Source organism: Rissa tridactyla, chromosome 3 (genome assembly GCF_028500815.1).
Source record: "Rissa tridactyla isolate bRisTri1 chromosome 3, bRisTri1.patW.cur.20221130, whole genome shotgun sequence".
NCBI lineage: Eukaryota > Metazoa > Chordata > Aves > Charadriiformes > Laridae > Rissa > Rissa tridactyla.
The window spans coordinates 69,327,882-69,347,695 of record NC_071468.1 but is presented as its reverse complement, the minus strand read 5'-3'; the positions used below and the strand labels follow the sequence as shown (position 1 = coordinate 69,347,695).

Here is a 19,814-nt window from a genome sequence, read left to right as displayed (position 1 = left end):
TAAAATGACGGTAGGAGCTATTCAATTCACAGCTCTTCCATTCTGTCTCCATCATGTCGCAGGATTTGTTTGCTGGTGCTGGATGGAAGTAGTCATTCACAGCAGAAGGCTATAGACAGCTAAGCAGCAGTGGCTTTATCTAAGTGAAGACATCAAAGGACCGGTCTAGATTTTAGATGATAAATTCCAGAGCAAAGACAATTTTGCCATTACGTAAGGCAGCGTTCAAGGACTGAAGGCTTTGGGACGTGAAAGTTGTGAACTAGAAGTGAATGTGCGTAACTGTATTGCTTTAAGTTCTGTGATTTTGTATAATAAATAATTATGTAATAACTTTTATTTCTGAAGCAAAGTTATTGCTCCCAGAGTGTTGCAGGCATGACAAATAAGTTAGACCTCTTAGGTAACCACAGAGGCACAGGAGGCAGCAGTCCAGGGCATGATCTGAGAGCGCTGCAAGCCCCCTGTGAGAGAAAGATATCGATAGACATTGAACTGGGAATGCACTCTGAGTGACGAAGAAAGATCAGAACAGTTTAACCTCACCACTGCAGTACCTAGACCCATGTAGAAAATCACCGTGGACGCAGAGGAAACAAGGCAAGGGCACAGAGTCAGCTGAAACTCTTTCTGCAATAGCCACGCACCAAGCACCCACGGAGTGGGAACAGAGCAGAGGGTGGGCTCTCCTAGTCCTCCACTAACCCAAGTGATCGAATAGTTATCAAACTCCTTTAAAACTGGTCAGATTGTTTTGCTGCCAAATCATGCTGCCTCTGAACCTTCCCACTCCCATAGTTAGGCCCTTTCTACTAATTGAAAATGTTAATTGATTCATGGCTAGCTTATTCCCACCCAATCTGATTGTGTGCAGTGATAAAATACAACAGATACTTCTTTTCCGAGCTTTTAACTCTGCTTCTGTCTTTGAATTACATTAGAGACTCTCAGCAGGTATGAGAGTCCCATTGAGCTAGATATCCCACTGGGATCATACATAACAAAACTCAGTCTCCAAGTTTTAGTGATGTGCTACGCATGACATCATTATATATTTCCAGACCAGGGTCAAAATGAGCAGTTGGCAAGGCAGAATTAGCCTGGTTAATGAGGCTTTCATTCCAGGAAAATAAGAGAATGTGATCCCTCATATCTTTGTTTCCGTATAATAGCTACTTTTGTGTAATGATCAGAGTAGGGTAAAATATTGTTAGTGATTCAGAAGAACAAAGTAATAAAAGGGCTTGAGTAGCTTGGAGGGAAGAGAATGCACTGAACTTTAAAAGATACTTAATGCATCCATAAATAAGCTAAGATACTATTATGTACAGCTCATGTAGACTCTCAAAAGAAGCACTAAGAGAGTAATGACTCCAAAAAAAACCCCAAACCAACAAAAACCAACCAACCAAACAAAAACCCTAAGAAGGACAAAAATACACATTTGCTCTTCCCCCCCTCCCAAATCTCAGTAAAGATCAGGAGGGTGTCCTTAAATTGTACCCTCCACAAAAACCCTGCAGTACTTATTTGGCAAATGAAAAAGTCTTTAAAATGTTTCTAATGCTGCATTTCATTGCTATATGCTTTTTTCCCCTGCTAATGAATACCATGATATCCATAATGTATAATGTATAGAGATATTGTTTTCTTTATACACATGAATTACTAGTCTAATTGGTCAGAAATGTTTAAATGGTACAATGATTTTTGGTTTTATAATGGCTTTTCTCCCAAGCAGTGATTTTTAAAAGCAATAATTGAACGTCTCCAGCCTCCCAAAATCCAGTGCTTTCACTAGAACTGAAATTTGTCCCCTATCAATTTTTCCTTCAGTCGCAGCATAGAAAAGGAGAAGAAAACATTGGGGGAGGAGGGGAAGGAAAACCAGAAGAAATATGATAGGGATTGATGTTGACAGAGGAATCCCTGGGTTCCCGTCTCTCCTCTGAGCGCTCTCTATTCATGTCACTCATGCCTGTATGTTACACAGTGTGAAGTCAGTGAGCAGCCCTTGGAGCCAAGAAGGGAAAGCTTGGGGTTATCCCAGCTATTCAGCTGCAACAGTGCTCTCTTTGTCTTCCGATTCCTGTGAAGCGCTTGTTATTTCATGGGAAGCAGCATAACTTCAACAAGAGGGATTTAAGTTGTTCTCACTGGTATGCTACCACTCCACAACCTGGGCCAGATGTTTCTGGAGGGGGAAAGAGTGTGTTGCTGCAGGCAGAAGAGGGCACGCTTTTGTGTCCCAAGTCATCCTTTTAGTACTAAATAAAAGAGGGTGTTCTCTTTTCATTTTATTTTAAGGTAAAAGGGGACTAACCAGTGTACTTCCTCTGCAGCCTCACTGGAGATCACCTTCAGATTAGCTTCACTAGGGCAGGCATGCAGAGGAGCACTGAGTTTGGGGGTTTCCTGAGGATGATGGATGAGGTGGGAAATGAAAAGCACCATTCCGCAAAACTCAATAGTTCATGTCTAGTTTTTCCTTAAAATTTATTGACTTAAATAATGTTCTCCACAGTAGTTTTGACTCAAAATAATAAACAGAACATCTCTGAGACACAGTTGGGGTCCCTGGGGTACACGGTACAGGAGAGGGCTGGGGCCTGGGAGGGAGCAGCAGGAGGACCCCAGTCCAGCAGCCTCATGGCTGGCTGTCCTGACAGCTACCTGGCTAAGCTGAGTTTGGGGACACTTTCTCTGTGGCTCTGAGCAACAGAAGTAACAAGGCCTTGGTGTCAGGGAGAAGAACCACAGCAGGAACTTCCAGGTCACAGCAGCTTCCTCCTGGCTGCTGGCACTGGCTGTTCGCACCAAATGAGCTATCTTAGCACTGACCATCATTTGTCCTCGTTGGCACTTAGGGCCACGCATGGGTGAACAGTAGCAGTGATAAACCATTTACCAACAACAGGCAGTAAATCACAACTTTTTCATGCCTGCAACAAGGCTTTTCTCCACCTTGGTGCTTTCTTAAACTGAAATGTCATTTTGCAGCTCTTCATATAGATCGACACAAACAGTGAAGTCACTGTCAGAATGTCCCACGCCCAGGCTCAACGTACGTGAAGACTTCCCTCCTTCCAAGCATGAAAGTCTGTTCTTTGCAGTCACGTGCGGTGCTGCAGCCCTGGCAGAACGGTACTGCCCTACTCCAGCAACAGAAAACAAGAAGGGAGACCAAAGGTTGTAAACCATGTATTGCAAGGAAAAGCCGTATTTAGGAGTGCAGCTGGAGCCTCTATTTTAAACTGTGATACAGTCAGAACCCAAATTCCTTATGGACTTCTGTTTCCCTTTTTTCCCCCATCAGAGTGACTATTTTCCAAAGGTGACTTCTTTTTTAACAACTGTGCTCTACAGTCATAGTGTTTTGCACAAGGGTAATTCAGAAAGGCAAGATTATTTGAATTGCAAAATGTGTAACACGATGTCTAAGACACGATCTTGTTTTAGACTAGAATAAGTATATCTACAAAGTATGCGATTCTGCAGAAAATGTGTAGTAGGATATGCCAGTCTGCTTGATTGGTAGGTACAAAGTCCACTTTCTTTGGCAGTAGGTAAGTACATGGATGCAGCTCTGTTGATACAGTTTGTTGGTTTGTGAAGCTGGATAATCAGAGCTGGTGATATTGGTGTAGCGAGATGTACCCAAATCATCCTATTGGAGAGAGCTTATTTCAGCTGATTAAAGCCTTAAGACAATTTCTGTATAAATTCTCCACCCAGAGAAAACTTTTTTTAATGCGTTGAAAAAATGAAGTCAGGTGACAATGTGTTTATTGGTATTAGAAATGTCTTTATAACACTTTATTGAGACACTATAGTGATGCTGAGGTCTCAAGTGAGGACTGGTCTCAACATGGTATCTTTGATAACTCATGTGAAAAATTCCTCCAAAATTGGCCAAATTATACGTCCATCACCATCCCGCAAGTGCAGCAGAGACTGTTGAATTTTTAGCCAAATAATTTGTATATTCCACCTGCAGTGGTAATGTTGTATCTCCTTGTGGCTTTTCCTTACTTATCTGATTTGATATGCCAGGTTCTCAGCATGAAAAATCTTTTTCCATTTTGGGCTATGACAACCGTATTATATTTTCTCCATAGTTTCTCTGCAGTTCTTCTGCTAGGGTTTTGTAGGATGTAAAAAAAAGACATTATTTCACCTCTGTTTTCCATATTTGTTCCTCCACTCTTTTTTCTTTCCGCAGAGTTCACTATAAGGATAGACCTCTGAGGGACAGTGCAGTGAAGGAGGGCAGTGTCCTTACAAATCTCCTGCTGCAGAACTGGAACAGTGTGTAGTGAATGAGGCTGGCAGTTGCAGGAAGGGACAGGGTGGTCTCACAGGAAAGGGAACTGAACATTGCCCCAGTTCTGTCAGCATCAAAGCTGGGAAATAGATTCTGTACCACCGTCCATCATGGAGTTTATATGATCCTGACCAAGGCATTTAAACCCAGTTGCTCACTGCTGGGCACTCACTGTGCCTAACATCTTTCTCTTCTGGTTAGCCAACATGAGACAACCAGGTCCAGGCTTGCAGAAACACCAAATGGTAACCTCTGACACTTTCTTCTTCCAACCACACATCACCTCATGCATTGGTACCCTGTTTCTCACTCTCTTTTTCCAGTTTTGTATCAACAAAATGGGTCTTTCTGTGGGAATCCTGGATTTAACTTTATTACAAGGAGTCCATGTAACAATGTGTTAGAAGTCTGTCAGTCTGGCTGGAGCCTATTTTAGGCTGAGTAACACTGAACACTGCTAAGTAATGTTGCTGCTGCCAAGCTAAGTTAAGGTCACGCTGTTGACCCAAGCAGTAGTTGCATTAGCGTTACAGATATCGCCCACTTCTAGCAGTTGTTTGTAAGCTGGGACAGCTCCAGACCTGAGAAGGCAGATGGCAGCGGCTCTGTTGTATCTGTATGTCACACACATAAACATCCCATGAAAACAATGGGAGAATAAGTAATGCAGGAAATTGGGATGAATTTGTTACAGAAGTGAAGCTTCAGCCAGGGAACAAAAGGCTCTACTGGTTATCATCTGGCCAGGAGTTTGCCACTCTTGTGCTGCCTGGGTGAAGGAAGCTGTGGTGACACTAATGACTGAACTGCGTGTGACAGAGGTCAGACTGCCTGGCAGAGGCCGCTTTGAGGGAGAGCCATCAGCACAGTAAATATGAATATAAAATTAGCTTCATCTTTTACCTAAGGAATGATAGCTTCCTGATTAAATCCCTGGTTTAATCTCCGATTCTACTAGGCAAGTTCTGCTTGACCTTGGGGTGACACTGAAAAATGAAATCCTGCTCTCAACTAGTTTAATGCCTCCAGCGGAGCCGAAACACGCAGCTCTTCTCCAGCAGAGTTTCAAAGGTGTTCAGAAGCCCCAGGGTGAAGGCTGGCATTTAGCAGACAGACAAATAAGCATAAACAGGTTCTAATGAACTCCCTTTGAAAATTAGATACTTAGCCTGCTCAGGCATTTCTGAATAACCCAGCAGGTGCTGATCTTCATAAGTTTTTGAAAAAATGTAGCTGCTTCTGCCTTCTTTTCAGCTGCTCACTTTAATAGTACACCCCTAATGCACTGAGGTGCAATGACTATAAATTCACTACTGGGTACAAACTGTTCAAGCCTGGAATAATGAGCAAACTTTTAAGTCCCTTCGTAAGTATGCAGGAAACAAATGTTACAGAGCCGACCAAATTGCTGAGTTTCTTGCACTGATGATAAATGCACAGGAGAGGGGGCTGTAGGACCAGATTGATTTTCTCTGAAGAAGTCTTGCAAAGCTGAACACATGAGGATGGCTAAAGGATGATAGAAATAATGAGAAAATAGCTTGAACTTTAATGTCAGCCATTTTTTTTTAAACGTTTCTGAATAATTTTGTGTTATATGTAGGCAAGATATAAGGACTTTAACATCAAACAATGTTCTTAATCTTACCTGTACGTTCCAACTGCAGAAATATGTCTTAAATAAAAGATTTCTGACTGCTTTGTGTGACATAAACACCTTCTAGGATTATGAGATCAGCGTGGCATAAGTGCTGGTGAGTGCAGAGGGGGCAGCCAAGTGGAAAACAGGCTACTAGGACTGCTGGGATAGGTCAGCTTGAAAGACGGGAATTGGAGAGCAATCAGGATAATTTTACATTCGTCCAGTAGAGGCATGGAGTTTAGACATAAAAAAGAAAAATAACTTTGCTACCTTAACATGTCTGTTCTTGTCACTTCTTCGTGTGCACAAGGTCTGTTACAGGATGCTTCTCTTTTGACCTTTTTAAACTTAATTTGCAAATAGTGTAGCAATAATGGTTGCATCCCCCAAAAGTTGCCGCTTTTGTAAGATTATCTCCGACCTGATTAAAGTGGCTCAAACGTTGCACCATGAGATAACTTTCTGAAAGATATTCTAAAAAATGAACCAAGAAGATAGCTTCAGCAGATTTTAATACAGGAATCCACCACAAATGCTCCCTCAAGTATAAAAGAACTAGTAAAAGAAAGCTCCCAGCAACATTTACCAGGAGTACCTATTGTCCAAAACTGTAACATATGTGCTGATGTTTCATTTCCCACACACAGGGTACTTTGTCGTGGTCAGACACAGTTTCTTTTCTCAAACTGAGCTTTTGGAGGCTATGCCTTCTGTAGTGTCTGACTTACAGACTCTAATGCAGCCTTGGCATCACATTTCAGGTGTCTCTGATGCCATTATCAGAGTTAAACCACATATTACAGATCTCTTTTGCTAATTTTATGATGTGCTTGGAATCACAGACATTCTGTCTTTAAAATAAAAGACAGAAATTTAAATGTTTTTTCCCATAGAAAATTGACCTTGTGGAATTGTATTTTTTGCAGGGTTTATCACTTCTATTTATCTTCTATGGTAATGAGAAGGTGCTCTTGATTGAAGGCCTTGGCTAACAAATAATTCACAGAAGTGTTTTGGATTTTTTTCTACCTCAGAGTGAGTACCTGAGGATTTTTTGCATTTTTTCCTAGAGACCAGTAATGAGTTGTGGTTGCTTTTTACCTGACCATTATATTTTTTAGCCTGTGCATACTTATAACTCACAATGCATAATTGTGAGACCATCTGAATAATGGGTATTTAGCATCAGTGAAATTCTGTGCATAGAAAGGTAGTCCTGGACCTGCTCTACAGACTGGCAGAAGTGAAGAAAAGTGGGCTTCTCCTACCCCACCCCTAAACGGGGACTTAAATGAGAGGGGATGACTCGCCTTCCTGTTGCAAGGTACTTTCTCCATTGCTTGGGAGAAAGTCAGGACTAGACCAGATGCTTCCCTTTTAGATGACCAATGTTAGATGAAATGAAACTCCTGGTCAGGGCTGAATCAAACGTTGTCTGAACTGAAAAATTCCCTACATATTTTTTCGGTAACCTAGGTAAATTTTCGCTCTTATTTTCCTCCCAAGCCCTATTATGAGAAGAGACAAGCTATGTCCCTGAAGGCTTGACTAAAGCAGATGCCATGGTTATTTTCATTAAAAAATACAGTGGGAGGAGGAACTGTACCCAGCTTTTACACAGTAGGTGACTTATTAGATAGCTCACTCAAGATGTGGAGGATCCACATCAAAGCGATTCAGTGGGAAACAGAAAAGCAGACAGGCAAAGCTCCCTGCCTGCATTCCTCGATTTGCAAAATGGGACTATCCTGGCTCCGTATATACTCCTTGAAAGAGTAATTTCAGACAACTGACAACAGGACAAGCTGTGTCTCCTTGCCCACGTCTTGCACTACATCCCCACCTCCCAAGACAGCCAGCAGCACAGATGAAGCCCACAGACTGTTCATCCCAAGGGGCTCCAAATGATACATGCTGGCTGCTCTGAGCCCAAGCTGGCCAGGGCTCAGTCTGAAGGGGAGACTCAATAATCTAAGACTGCTACTGAGTGTATCAACGTTTTTTGATGACAGTTTCTCATCTTAGGTTCCGTATTCTTTATTTTTATCAAGTCCCATTCACAAAGCCTCAATGTAAACAGTGCACAAAAGTTGTTTGCAGAAAAATTTAAATAGCCTCACGGTATCCAAAAACAGTGCTGAAATCTCTTGCACGCAGTCTCCCGGCACCTCATCTATGAGATCCCTAACAGATACAAGCAAGCTAAGTGAGGCATGATTTCCCGTATTAGACCAGCTCATAGAGCTGCAGAAAACAAGCAAGCTTTCAGGCACAGAAGTCCTGCTTTCCATCTCAGGGAAAAGCTCCTGATTCAGAGTAAAGAAAGGCCTGTGTGTCCCAGACAGAGGCGTCTGTCCGAGCCTGGAGGAAGGGTTGTGTGTGCCCAAGGCCACGGTGCCTTTGCTCCAGCACAGCCCAATGGGTTTTGCTGCAGTATCAGTCAGCCTAACAATAGGTATTATTTCTTCTTCAAAAATTGCTGCATCTGCATTCTTAGACTATCACAATTACAACAGTGTTGCCATTTATATAAAATAAAACCCTAAATCATCCCACTAACAGGGAGCAATTTGTTCTCTGCCCTGGTCGCCTTTTGTCTTTCAGTGAATGTAACCCTGTCTCCTCTTGCCCACGTCTGCAACAAATGGATGCTAAGGGAGCATCACAGGAAATTAAAAGTTTCCTTTTGGAAATACCTACTTTCAGTGATTGTGCAGGGTTTGTTTTCTTCCCTCCTCCAAATAGCAGCTGCTGAAAATTTTAAAGGTCTGTTTAACCTTCAGCATTTTTACACAGTTCTTGCATTAAGGAGAGGAGGAAAGAAGGAAGGCAGGAAGACAGGAAGGAACAGCAAGCACTATGCCACCCGTGCTCACGGTTTATTTTGTATAATGCTTGCTGTGGAGCAGTCCATCTAGCCCGTTGTGCTCTTGCCAAAACTAGTCATAAAAGATTGCTCAGGGAAAAGTAAGAACACGACAAGTATGTGCAATGCATACGTCTAATGCTCTTCCAGCCATCAATTATTTCCAGCTTGGGGATTTTCAGGGCTAGATATAGCTTCTATGCATTTAATATCTCCTCTATGAACTTGTTCCAGATCCTCTTTTAACATCTGCCTCTTTTGATTGACAAGTTAGATCCACATCTCACAGTGGAAAGAATCACCTCCTTACTTTACGTGTACATACATTGAATTTCATCCGCCATTTTGCTGCCAGCTCACTCAGTCTTGTGAACTCTTCCTGCATCCCACAGTTAGCCTTACTACCTTAAAGAAATTAGGATCATACACAAACAAATTAGGATCATACGCAATCTTTCTTTGCCACTGACTGAACTATGGTTGCCTATGAATACATTGAACAGTACAGATCTCTGGACGGATCTGAACTACATCGGTAAAGTCCTCTTGCCTTCAAAGACTGACTGTTTCTTCCAGTTCTGTTTCCTATTCCTAAACAAGTTTTTTATCTTTTCTCTTCTATGGTGGCTCCCTAGTTACTGTATTTTACGTGTTTTGTCTGCTGCTAAACCAGAATATATATGGCAGTCAATGTAAAGACAGCAAAGAGTATACAAGCAGGTGTGCAAGCATGGGACCAAGGTGAGATGACAAGGCTGGTATGATCTCACAGGCTGTCTCTCCCAGTGCTTTCAAGGATAGCTTCTGCAACTTCTGACTGCATCTAGCCACCTGGAGTCAGAAAAAGAGCTTTCTAGCTTGGTTATTGGGAAAAAAATCTTGAGGGCACCTAGTCCTCCAACTTCCAAGGTGGTCTGCACACCCTCTAGGCTTAAGGAGTAACAGAAGCCCAAGTCCACTGAAGGATTCATGAAGCAGCACAGACTGGTCAGCCTGTGTCTGCACCCCAGCACTGCCACTGCTCACTCAGCTGAACTGCTGAGCCTCTTCATACGCTCTGTATGACAGCAGAGTCCCACCTCACTGCCACATCCAGTTGCAGAACAGCTGTGCGGAGATGTCCTGCTCACCAGAGCTGAGCCAACATGCTCTTCTCACCAGGAATGGGCTATGGGCAGAGTCAGAACATGCCTTCCCCACACCACCCCAGCAGAGACCTGCCTGGGTAATGTGGTTGCGATGGCTGGACTACCCCCGGCTCCTTGCCTCAGATGTAGAGTATCTCCCCTCCCTTCTCCATCCTGAGCTCTTCTCCATTACTGGTGATTAGCAGCTGACAAAAATCTCCCTCACAGCCAGTTTCAGTGGAGCTGGAAAAACTCAAGACAATAACATCGTACCTCACTGGCTGGCATCCCACAAGTGTGTGCGTCTGATTCTAATTTCGTCCCAGGGCAGGTCCTTGTTTTCCTTTCCTTCCCACCCCCAGTCCAAAAGAAAATAAAAGTAATCGGACCTTATTCTAGCCAGCTGGCCACCTTAAACAGGCACCAGCCCTGTTTGTAGCACAGATGCATGAATACTCAGACAGAGACAACTCTAACATCCATGTTTTTTATCTGAATACAAAATATTGTGTTGTACCTACCACGCTGCCCCACTCCACTGCCACTAGTGTAAGCGCCACCTAATATCAAATGCTCTGTCCTCCTCATCCTCACCACCCTCCTCTTCCTCCACTGGCCTTTGGCAAGGGTCCTAGTCATGGCAAAGTCCTCTTCTCCTGAGCTGTGGCATTCCTGGGAGAAAAGGAGTGCCCCCCTCAGGCAATCAGTCTTGTTCTGGAGAGCAAGGACATATAGAAGATATATAGAAAATATACAGGATGCGGGGGAGCAGATTTTGGACCAGTATTTCTTTGTTGATTCCATACACACTGCTGCAACACAGAGCAGAGCTGTTGCCCTGGAATGCCTTAAGGATGGCATCCCTCTACATGCTCCATGAAACCGAGGGTTTAGAGCTCCTACTGGACCAGAGGAGAAGACAGGGTGGGCTGGGGAGACCCTTCAGGAGGGGCAACGGTTCCTGGTTTCTGGACCATGCAGTGCTGCTGAAGGCAACTGGGGGGGTAGTTACCTGGGCAGAGCTCACTCACGTCTCATGGGGCTGACTGGGTGGGCTGGAACAGAGAAGCACAGCAGCTGCAGCTGAGGTAGGTTTCTTCAGAGGGCCAAACGTGGATAAGTGCTAAGCCTAAGGCCTGCTCTATTTTGTTTTTAAATGAGGTGCTTCAGGCTATTCTAGAGTTGCTCAGCAACTCTTTTGTCAAAAGAAGCTGGTGTGACTTCTGCACTGCCTTGGGGCATGGAGCCCGCAGGGAGGCTCCTGCCTGCAGCATCAGGGACATCTTCTTCACCTCAGCCTCTGTGGGAGAAAAGAACGAAGTTATTCTTGGAACTGAATAACAACAACAGGTTTTGTCTCTTGACAGAAATAGTGTGCAGCATTTGTCTCCTGACTTGCTACCCTGAGGACAGGACTCGCACCTGGAGCCCCAGCCATCCCATGCTTACCCTGCATGTAAACCCAAGGGAGGTGTTCACAGCCATGTTCCTGGCGCTGGAAAGCTCTGGCTAACCCAGGCCTGGGTATACTTTTAAGAGTGGTACCAGGTGGGGTCCCTTGGGATATAAGAGAGGGATCCCACAGGTCTCTCGTTCTGGAGCTTTCAGGGGGATGGTTAGGTTTGCAAAGCGAGCACTCACCATGCGGAAGTACACGCAGGTCCAGAGGAAAACTCATGAAGAACAAACCCTCCTCGAAGGTCCTGAGGAAACCCCAAGTTTCTTCTACCAGCACCAAGGAAAGGCTGGTCCTGGCAGAGGTCAGGCAGAGCCATTCTGTAGGTGGCACATTCAGCTACGGCCTGACCTTGGTGCATAGAAGTGTTTCTCTGTGCTAACAGAACTTCCGTGAACCAGGGTGACAGCTATGGTTCTTTCCAATCTTTAAGCAATATAACAATTAAGAATTGTTAGTACTATGGTTCTTCCTTTACAAATTGAAAGAAACCAAGTTAGGACATTTCTACATGGTAGCAAAGAAAAACAAAATTAAACTATGTTATTTCCTTCCAGTGATGTAGTGATAATTTTTTTTTAAAACAAGACAAACTGGTTATTTGGTAAATGAAAACTTAGGTAAACTTGCCTATTTGATAGGTAGCAATAAATAAATAATTTATTTATTGCTCCACATTGAAGTAGATAAAATCCATTTACCCGTGTTTCCCTTTGGCTACCCCATGGCTCTGAATCTTGGCCTTATATTCAGATATTTTCACTACAGACTCATTTATTCTTCTTATTGTGTGGCTAGAAGTACACCACACATGCATTTAGGTACTACTACTGAATTTCACAGGGAATGGAAAAACAGACAGAAAACTCAGATTACTCACCATTAAGTGTCTTCCAAAAAATTTGACAAAAGCATTCCACATTTTCTGTCACTAAATAAACAGAGAGAAGCCAAACGTTTTGAAGTTTCAGTCACTAGGGACCCCCAGTGACGTTAATTCTCCTGGAATGTCATTTGACCGGTTAAACCGAAAGAGTTGTTTCCTTTGTCCCTGGATGGCGCTTCTTTTTTAAATAAAATAGTAAACAATAATCATTACAACTCTTCGTAAAACCTTCTAAAATGACATATCAGGATTTTACTATCTTGTGTGCTTTTGAGGACATTTAGCTTGATGTACAAAATGGAAAATTTCCCTGGGAGCAGAAAACACACCAGGACCAAAGGGATGCTGAAGACAAACAACTGAAAATCATTTATCAGATGCTAACTAATACTTATACATAAAAGGCATTTATAGCAGAAAAATAATAATGGAAATCATCCTCCTTCTGTCCAAATCTGTAGAAAAGCAGGGGGAAAAAACATTTAATTGTATCTGCAGCAGGAAAAACAAGGCACAATACATGTACCTTGTTACCTGTGCCACATGAGCGGTGATTCAGAAACTGACGTCCCAGGGAAGCTCCAGACCTTCTCCCATATGTGTATACATTATCCCCAGTGGTGCATATAGTGTCTCTCCCATTACAGAGTAAAGCGAGGCAGTAAAGCTTCACCCTGCTCCCCATACTGATCCTGCCTCTCTGCCCCCTGTACCTGGGAAGTTGGAACCCGCCACAGGGAAATGACCTGGAGGCTGATCCTGCGGAGCAGGAAGATGGGAAAGTCCCCAGTTAAGAAAAACATTTAAGGAAATGTACAGTCGACGAAAATGTTAGAGTTCTATTGAAAGCAAAAGGACTGAAGAACATTTCTAAGCCCCATTACCTTCAATGAGAATTAAATATGTGATTAAAGGTAAGTGCGTAATTTTGTGAATAAGAATTCTTTAATGACCCTTAAATCTACAGCTGTCTCATCAACGTTATCTAGAGGGGAGACAGAAATTATTTCCAGTAATCTGAGGCTGAACTACTTGAAAATTAAACTTTATGATGAGCAAGGGAAAATGATTTATGTTGGAGATCTACAGTTCCCTCTTCTCCTGTCAGTCAAAACTGAACCTAAATCTTCCCCTCACACACACAAAATCCTTAAGGGTTTTTATTATTGCACATTTTTATTACTTTATTTGTAGTTGTTATTTTCTTTTTAAAACTAGGTAGAAGTTATCTAATAATGATGTTTGCCCAGATCAAGACGTCATATAACCCTCTTAAAAATTGATGGTCTCATAAAGTAGCAGTTAAACATGCAGAAATTGTCTTTTTCATAGTTTAACTGAGCAAATCTATAAAAGATAACCTATGTAGCTTTAAAACACCATCAGCACGCACTGCCACCTCTCATCCCGCTACATCTAGGTGTTGTATCCTGCAGCGTCCCGTCTGCCAGAGCAGAGTCAGCGCAGACGCTGCCATCCCACAGTGTTGCTGAGCGAGCCAAGGGCCACGCGTGGGGCAAGGGGACATATGGACAATGCCCAGAGGTGGGCAGCCACACAGCCCCACTCCCATGTCCCAGCGGCATGTGGAAAACCACCCCAAATCACAGACCCAATAGCCAAGCTCCTGTATTTACGAGCAGTGTCAGTCAACCTTTTCATAGTGCTGGCTTCTTATTCAAGTCAGGTCTTTTCAGGGTGTTCACTATTCCCTAAATACTTATTATAAGTAAATTGTGAAGGGAAAAACCCCCGATCTCATGATCTTTGAGAACTTGACATTCCATAATTATACTGTGCTTTTTTTCCCTTCAAAGTGGTTAAGGCAGGACTAGAACCATATCTCTTGACTTTTTTAATTGTCTCCTCATCTGTAAGCTTCATACACCTTCTGAAATACAGAGATCTGTTCATAAAACAAAAAATTGCAATGTAATTTTAAATTTATTTTGTCTTGGTGTTTTTAAATAAAATAAGAAAAGACTAAAGAATGTTTAGGTATTTAATATTTCTTGCCTTTGCCCTTGTACTGCACTTCTACCTCTTTTTACATTGCACCCTGAAGAAGAGAGGAGGAAAGAGCTGCAGTACAGAATGAGAGGTCATTAGTATTTTTGACTCTTCCTAATCTGAAAACTGAAATGTTTTTATTATTTTTAAGGAGAAATTTGCATTTTCTCCTGAAAGGTTTATCATATTCTACAGCTTTCTATTCCATAGGGTTGTACACTTTTATACCGTGGAAGACTGACTTGGTTTCTCCACAACAGTATCCTTCTAGTAGTTCGTACCTTAAACACAAGATGTCATGTTTTCAGCCCAAATATCTTAAAGCAGGTCAAAAATGGTTTTTGCATTGGATAAATTCCAGTATTACTGGAATGAAGAAAAACACTAAAAAAGTAAGCAAATAATGATTGCACAATCTCTTTGACTGGTATGACAAAGCTTTGACCATTAGTTCTTTGTGTTTCTACATTACTGCTACGCTGGAGATGCCAGACTAGGAAATTGGATCTGGCTCTCCATATCCTGAGACTGGCAAAAGGCAGAACACGGCACCATCATTTGATCTTGGTAAATTTTATCCCATCACTGGAGGCCTGCTCTGTCCCTTCTATGCCCTTCTGAAAGACTGTACAAATGGGAAACACAGACCGAAAGATAAATGTAGGATTATGGGTTTGGAATAATACATAAAATCTTGCTGTTTAGATAAACTCCCTCTGAAAGCAGAGATTTTTTAAAATAGTCTATGGTGCATTGTACCAAAGTAGCAATGGCTCTGAGGCATGAAGCGGGATCTAGACCTAAATGTTCTCAAAGCATAAAGCTTTTAATGAACAGCATTGAGGACCAAAACTAATGCTACAATGGAAAAGTGCTTTTGTTCTTAAGCTGTGGTCTCTGATCAGATCCAGCTCTAAACCCATGCGACCTGGCCGCCAGCTGAAGGAACAGTTAGCCCTTGAAGGAGCATATTCCTGGTTTGAAACTGCAGAATGACACTCACATGCATCGTACTTTCTTAATAACCGCTCTGTAGCTTTTACTGTCACATGCATTTAAAAAAAATTGCTTTTTTGCGTAAGCTCTGTGTTGATTTTACACACGGTCCTACATTCATAAAAGGTTTCCTTTCCAGTCAATTGATGCATTTCACTGATGATTTTGATTACAGATCTCAAAGCCGGTAGGGAAGGGAATTCTTGTACCTACAATACCTTGTAGGTATTGACTTGGTAGCGGAAGGAAAGCTCTCACACTCAGTTTTCATATATTGTTTATAATATAATCTAGAAAATACTAACCACAGTACTATATATGTACTAAATGGATTTTAAACCAAACGTTAAATGCCTCTAAGTTTAGTTTCCTCTAGGTTACAGCCAAAGCTATTTGAATGCTTTAGGATTTGAAATTATAATATCCTCCTGTCTACAGTGGAGGCTTTTTCCCCCAGCCCAGAAGAGAACAGAATTAAAGCACTTACAGTTGTTCCTTACTTTGGTGCAGAGCTTAAAGGTGATCAGTGGAGGAACAAAAAAAAACAGTACTACAAGCAAAATCTGCAAAGCAAAAATCCGTAGCAGACAACAACACGATCACTTAATATATGGCAAGGTAGCAGGAAGGAAAATAATGTCCTGGAAACCTCCACTTTCAAAAATGGAGAAAGAAAATTGAGAAACAAAGAGATCTGTACTGATAAAGTCACAGAAGTGGCGATTCAGGAAGCAAACCTGTAGAGGAGCAGAGGCAGGACTTCCAGAAAAGAGGGGCAGAACAGGCAACCTACTTGTTTTCCTCCTGAATTCTCTGCAACAGGATTTCCTCATCACATCATGCGGAGCCATGTAAATATGCCCCCTTTGGCTACGTGACAGGAATCATTTCCTCCACCATGCTTGCAGGGAAGGAAAGTAAAAAAGAGAGGTCAGGATCTTGGGGATTTGTATTAGCAGATAGCACTTAGTCAGGAAAGGGATAAAGATTACAGGGGAAGTGGTGCTATTGGTCTGTAATTCTTTTCTGTCACATAGCCTTTTTATATCAATCATAAGAAATATGTGGAAAAAATTAATCTTTACTATTCTTCACTTTCAATTTCTAATTGGTGCTTAATGCAGGGTACAAAGATTTCAAAATGTACCTAGAACAAGCTCATGACCTGGAATTTTCTTAGTATCCACAAGTGTAAAGGTAAAAATTTATCTGCCCAAGTTTTCAAATACTTCTGTGCATATCTCCACCCCAAGTAAAGAAACATTGTAAATCAGGTATTTTAAATGATGGTAAATTTATTGGCATAGTCTTATCTGTGTTCTCTCTGCTTCATATATTTAAATATCGCGTAGATTAGATAGTCTAGCTTCAGCATTACTGCATATTGCACCCCACAACCAAGGAGAATTAAAATGGTATGATTGCACGCCTAGGTCATCTTTTCACTTTCTGAGCTGAAAGTTCAAGGCATCTATTTTCAGCAGTGTAAGAAGCGTGGACCTTGCCTAAATAAAAGCAAGGCAACAGCTGTGCTGCAATGATTTAAGTCCTGTAACCCCATTCACATGGACATAGTTTTGTCAGTTTAAAGGCTTAAGCTGCTCTGGTTTATTCCCAAATAGGAAAGGAAAAAGACTGCCCCAGTATAAAAGCATCCAACATATCTTCATCCACTCTAGGAGCTGCATCAGTATAACTCCCAGGCAAAAAATTGCAAGGCAAGCAAAGCTGTTAACCTGGAAGAAGCACGTAGGCTTCCTTAATGGTCTGTTTGCAGGAATTGCTGTGATTCTTCCCCGTAACCCTTCCGTGTGTCTCAGTGTCCCAGCAGAGCTGGGACCCCAATTCATGCTTAACACAGTCACAGAGAAAAAGCCCAGACTCCTGCAGCAGCACCATGCCTAAGCGCTCAGGAGACATCAACAGCTGCTTTGTTTTAGGTCTGGTCAATGTGCAATGTTTCGCTGGTTACAAATGGATTCATAAAAGCCAAGACCAGAAAGGACTCTTCTAATAGGTTTGAGTCTTATTTCCTACCTATGTAATATGTACAGAGTACACATAATCCTTGTTTGACAGGAAGGTAACTTCTAGAAAAGCATACATCAAGCACTACAAAATCTATTACCTCTGTTGAGACAGTAGATTATTTTTTATTATATTAAGACATTTTATCTGAAAAAGAATAACACACACAAAACTCCTTTGTGTAACTGCTCTGTCCTTATTGTTAGTCACTGTATTTATTACCACCCTTCTCATGAAATTATTGAGCAATGGCAGGACTCACACTAATCCCTATTGAACTCTACTGGAAACAGCCCCGCTTGATGATCCTTTCCTACTGATAATTACTTCTTGATTTAAGTTACCAGTTTTTCATCTACTTTACATACGTGCTACTTCATTTGCAATGTGATGTGTTTTAAAACAAGAACAGCATGCAGCATTAAGATAAACACTTCACCCATTTTTAAATACATGCACACTTAGTCAATTTTAGACATTTTAGACCAATTTCTTGTCCTGCTGATGTGACTAATGAAGCTGGGACGACATTATCTAGAGGTACGTGATGTTAACATACACTGATAACTGATTTATTTAAATAAAAGTGTCTTGGTTTGGATATTGTTTCATTGTCATTGACTCAGGTTATACCAGTTTACCTTCAGTGGCTCTGAATTGCATCAATTTAATTTCACTGATTTAAAATCGTGCTGTTAGGGCCATGTTCAGATCAATTCTTAGCTTACAAAAATTTATTGTAAACCTCACAGTTGTGTCCCGAAGGAACCACAGATAAATGTTTTCACTGGAAAATAAGAAGTACTCAATAAATGCACTTCATTAGTATCGGCAGCATAAAGACAGCCTACAGCTGTTTCACATATGAATTGCTTAACCAGTAGATCTTTTTAGATGTGAAAAGTTCTCTGGTGATAAAAACTTAAAAGACAAATCTGATGGCAATGACATGGTTATATGGTGCTCTCTTTATTTTTATGCTCTCTCTTAAGAGCCACTGTTGATGTAAAAGTGAAACTTCTGACTTAGCACTGAAGAATATGATGGTGAGAGTTTTCTCCGTGAGACTAATTCAAGTTTGTTTGAGGTTTAAAGTTATACCAATGCTTTTTATCTTGGTGCTCTGAAGCTACAAGTAAGTTAGTCTTGGTTCTCGTCCTCATGAACAGAGTTTCATGTAGCAAGAACCCACCACAACTGTTGGCTTCCCAGCAGACAGACACGTGAGTGGCTCCTTGGGAAGGCTCCTGTGACAGCTTGGCGTTTTTAAGATTTTTTTTTTATGTTGCTGATAAGCATACCAGATCCACAAAACAAACTGCAGGGCTTTCGCTGCAACCTTGGTTTGCCGGCAGGCTCAGATTCCACTCTGACAGCCTAAAGATTTTGTTTTCTGTCCAGACAGTATCTTCAAATGTTACATTTTTTTCCCCCAGTTATGCTTCCCTAGGATAAGAAGTTTATTGATGCCCTTTCATTACCCCAGGAATTGTTTCAACATGTCTTTTTATAACTCCATCCAGGACTTACTGTGCAAACCAAGCGACTAACCTTATCGTTAGGGCAAGATGTACTAATGTTGTTCCTAAAATGGCTACTAAAAAACAGCTTTTGTAGGGAGAGTACAAACCATTTCTCACCTATATTTACCAAGTTCCTAGCTGAACTTTTCTTTTCAGTAAAAACAGCTTTCTACTGCAGCCTGTAGATTGCCTTATCTGCCCTGCACTTCTTAATATTCTCACTTTTGGCCTGTTTTAAAACAAGACGTGTTAGATAAGAGCATATTGGAAAAGACTTTTAGGAACAGCTCTTCCAAGGTTGCTGAGTACTACATGCAAAAAGACACACGATGTTGTGTACAGACTTATTACTGGCATAAGTACAAATTTACAGGTGTTTTCAGCTGTATATAGTAATTCCTAAGGCAAAATGCATGCCATTTACTGGCATTTTTTCCGACGTATGCTATGAAGTATTTAAGAATCAGCCTTTACTATGGGGGGAGCGAAGAATGTGCCAAGCAAACCAACAGCACATAGCAAAAATAGTGAAATTACCTTCCAAGGAAATAATCTAACTGATTCCCTGTTAATTGCTGTGTCACAGCCCTTCAGAAAAGATGTGTGACCTGACACTGCTTTGCATCACATATTGGATGTGTATTGCATCAAGTAAACCGTTAAGTTTTGGTCAAGGCAATTCACTGTTCCCATTTCTGATGCTTCTCAATCCTCACTGCAGCGCACCATAGTCAAACTATCTATAGAATGATCAATACAACATATAGAATAATCAATATACCACTACTTTAATTTTGCAGAAGCATAATTCAGCCTCCTTTTTCCATCTGGCTGTGAAGATTTTCTGAGCATGGCACCTCTACAGTGAAGCTAGCCTTACAGGCTGGAAAACACAGGGGATTTGCAAATTAGGGCCAAAGCCATTAAATGAACCTTTATTTTGACCTATGATGGTA

At 41.7% G+C, this 19,814-nt stretch overlaps 1 long non-coding RNA gene across 2 annotated transcripts; it reads right to left on the bottom strand.

Moving 5' to 3' along the window:
- Positions 1-2,561: 2,561 nt before the first annotated feature.
- LOC128907883 (uncharacterized) lies at positions 2,562-15,906 on the bottom strand. Of its 2 annotated transcripts, XR_008465777.1 has the most exons (4): positions 15,795-15,906; positions 11,601-12,346; positions 10,972-11,259; positions 2,562-5,833 (listed from the first exon to the last, which is right to left on the bottom strand). It is a non-coding gene; the product is annotated as an uncharacterized LOC128907883 (long non-coding RNA). The 2 variants fall into 2 exon arrangements; XR_008465776.1 differs by lacking the exon at positions 15,795-15,906 and having other exon boundaries at positions 11,601-12,719.
- Positions 15,907-19,814: the final 3,908 nt, after the last annotated feature.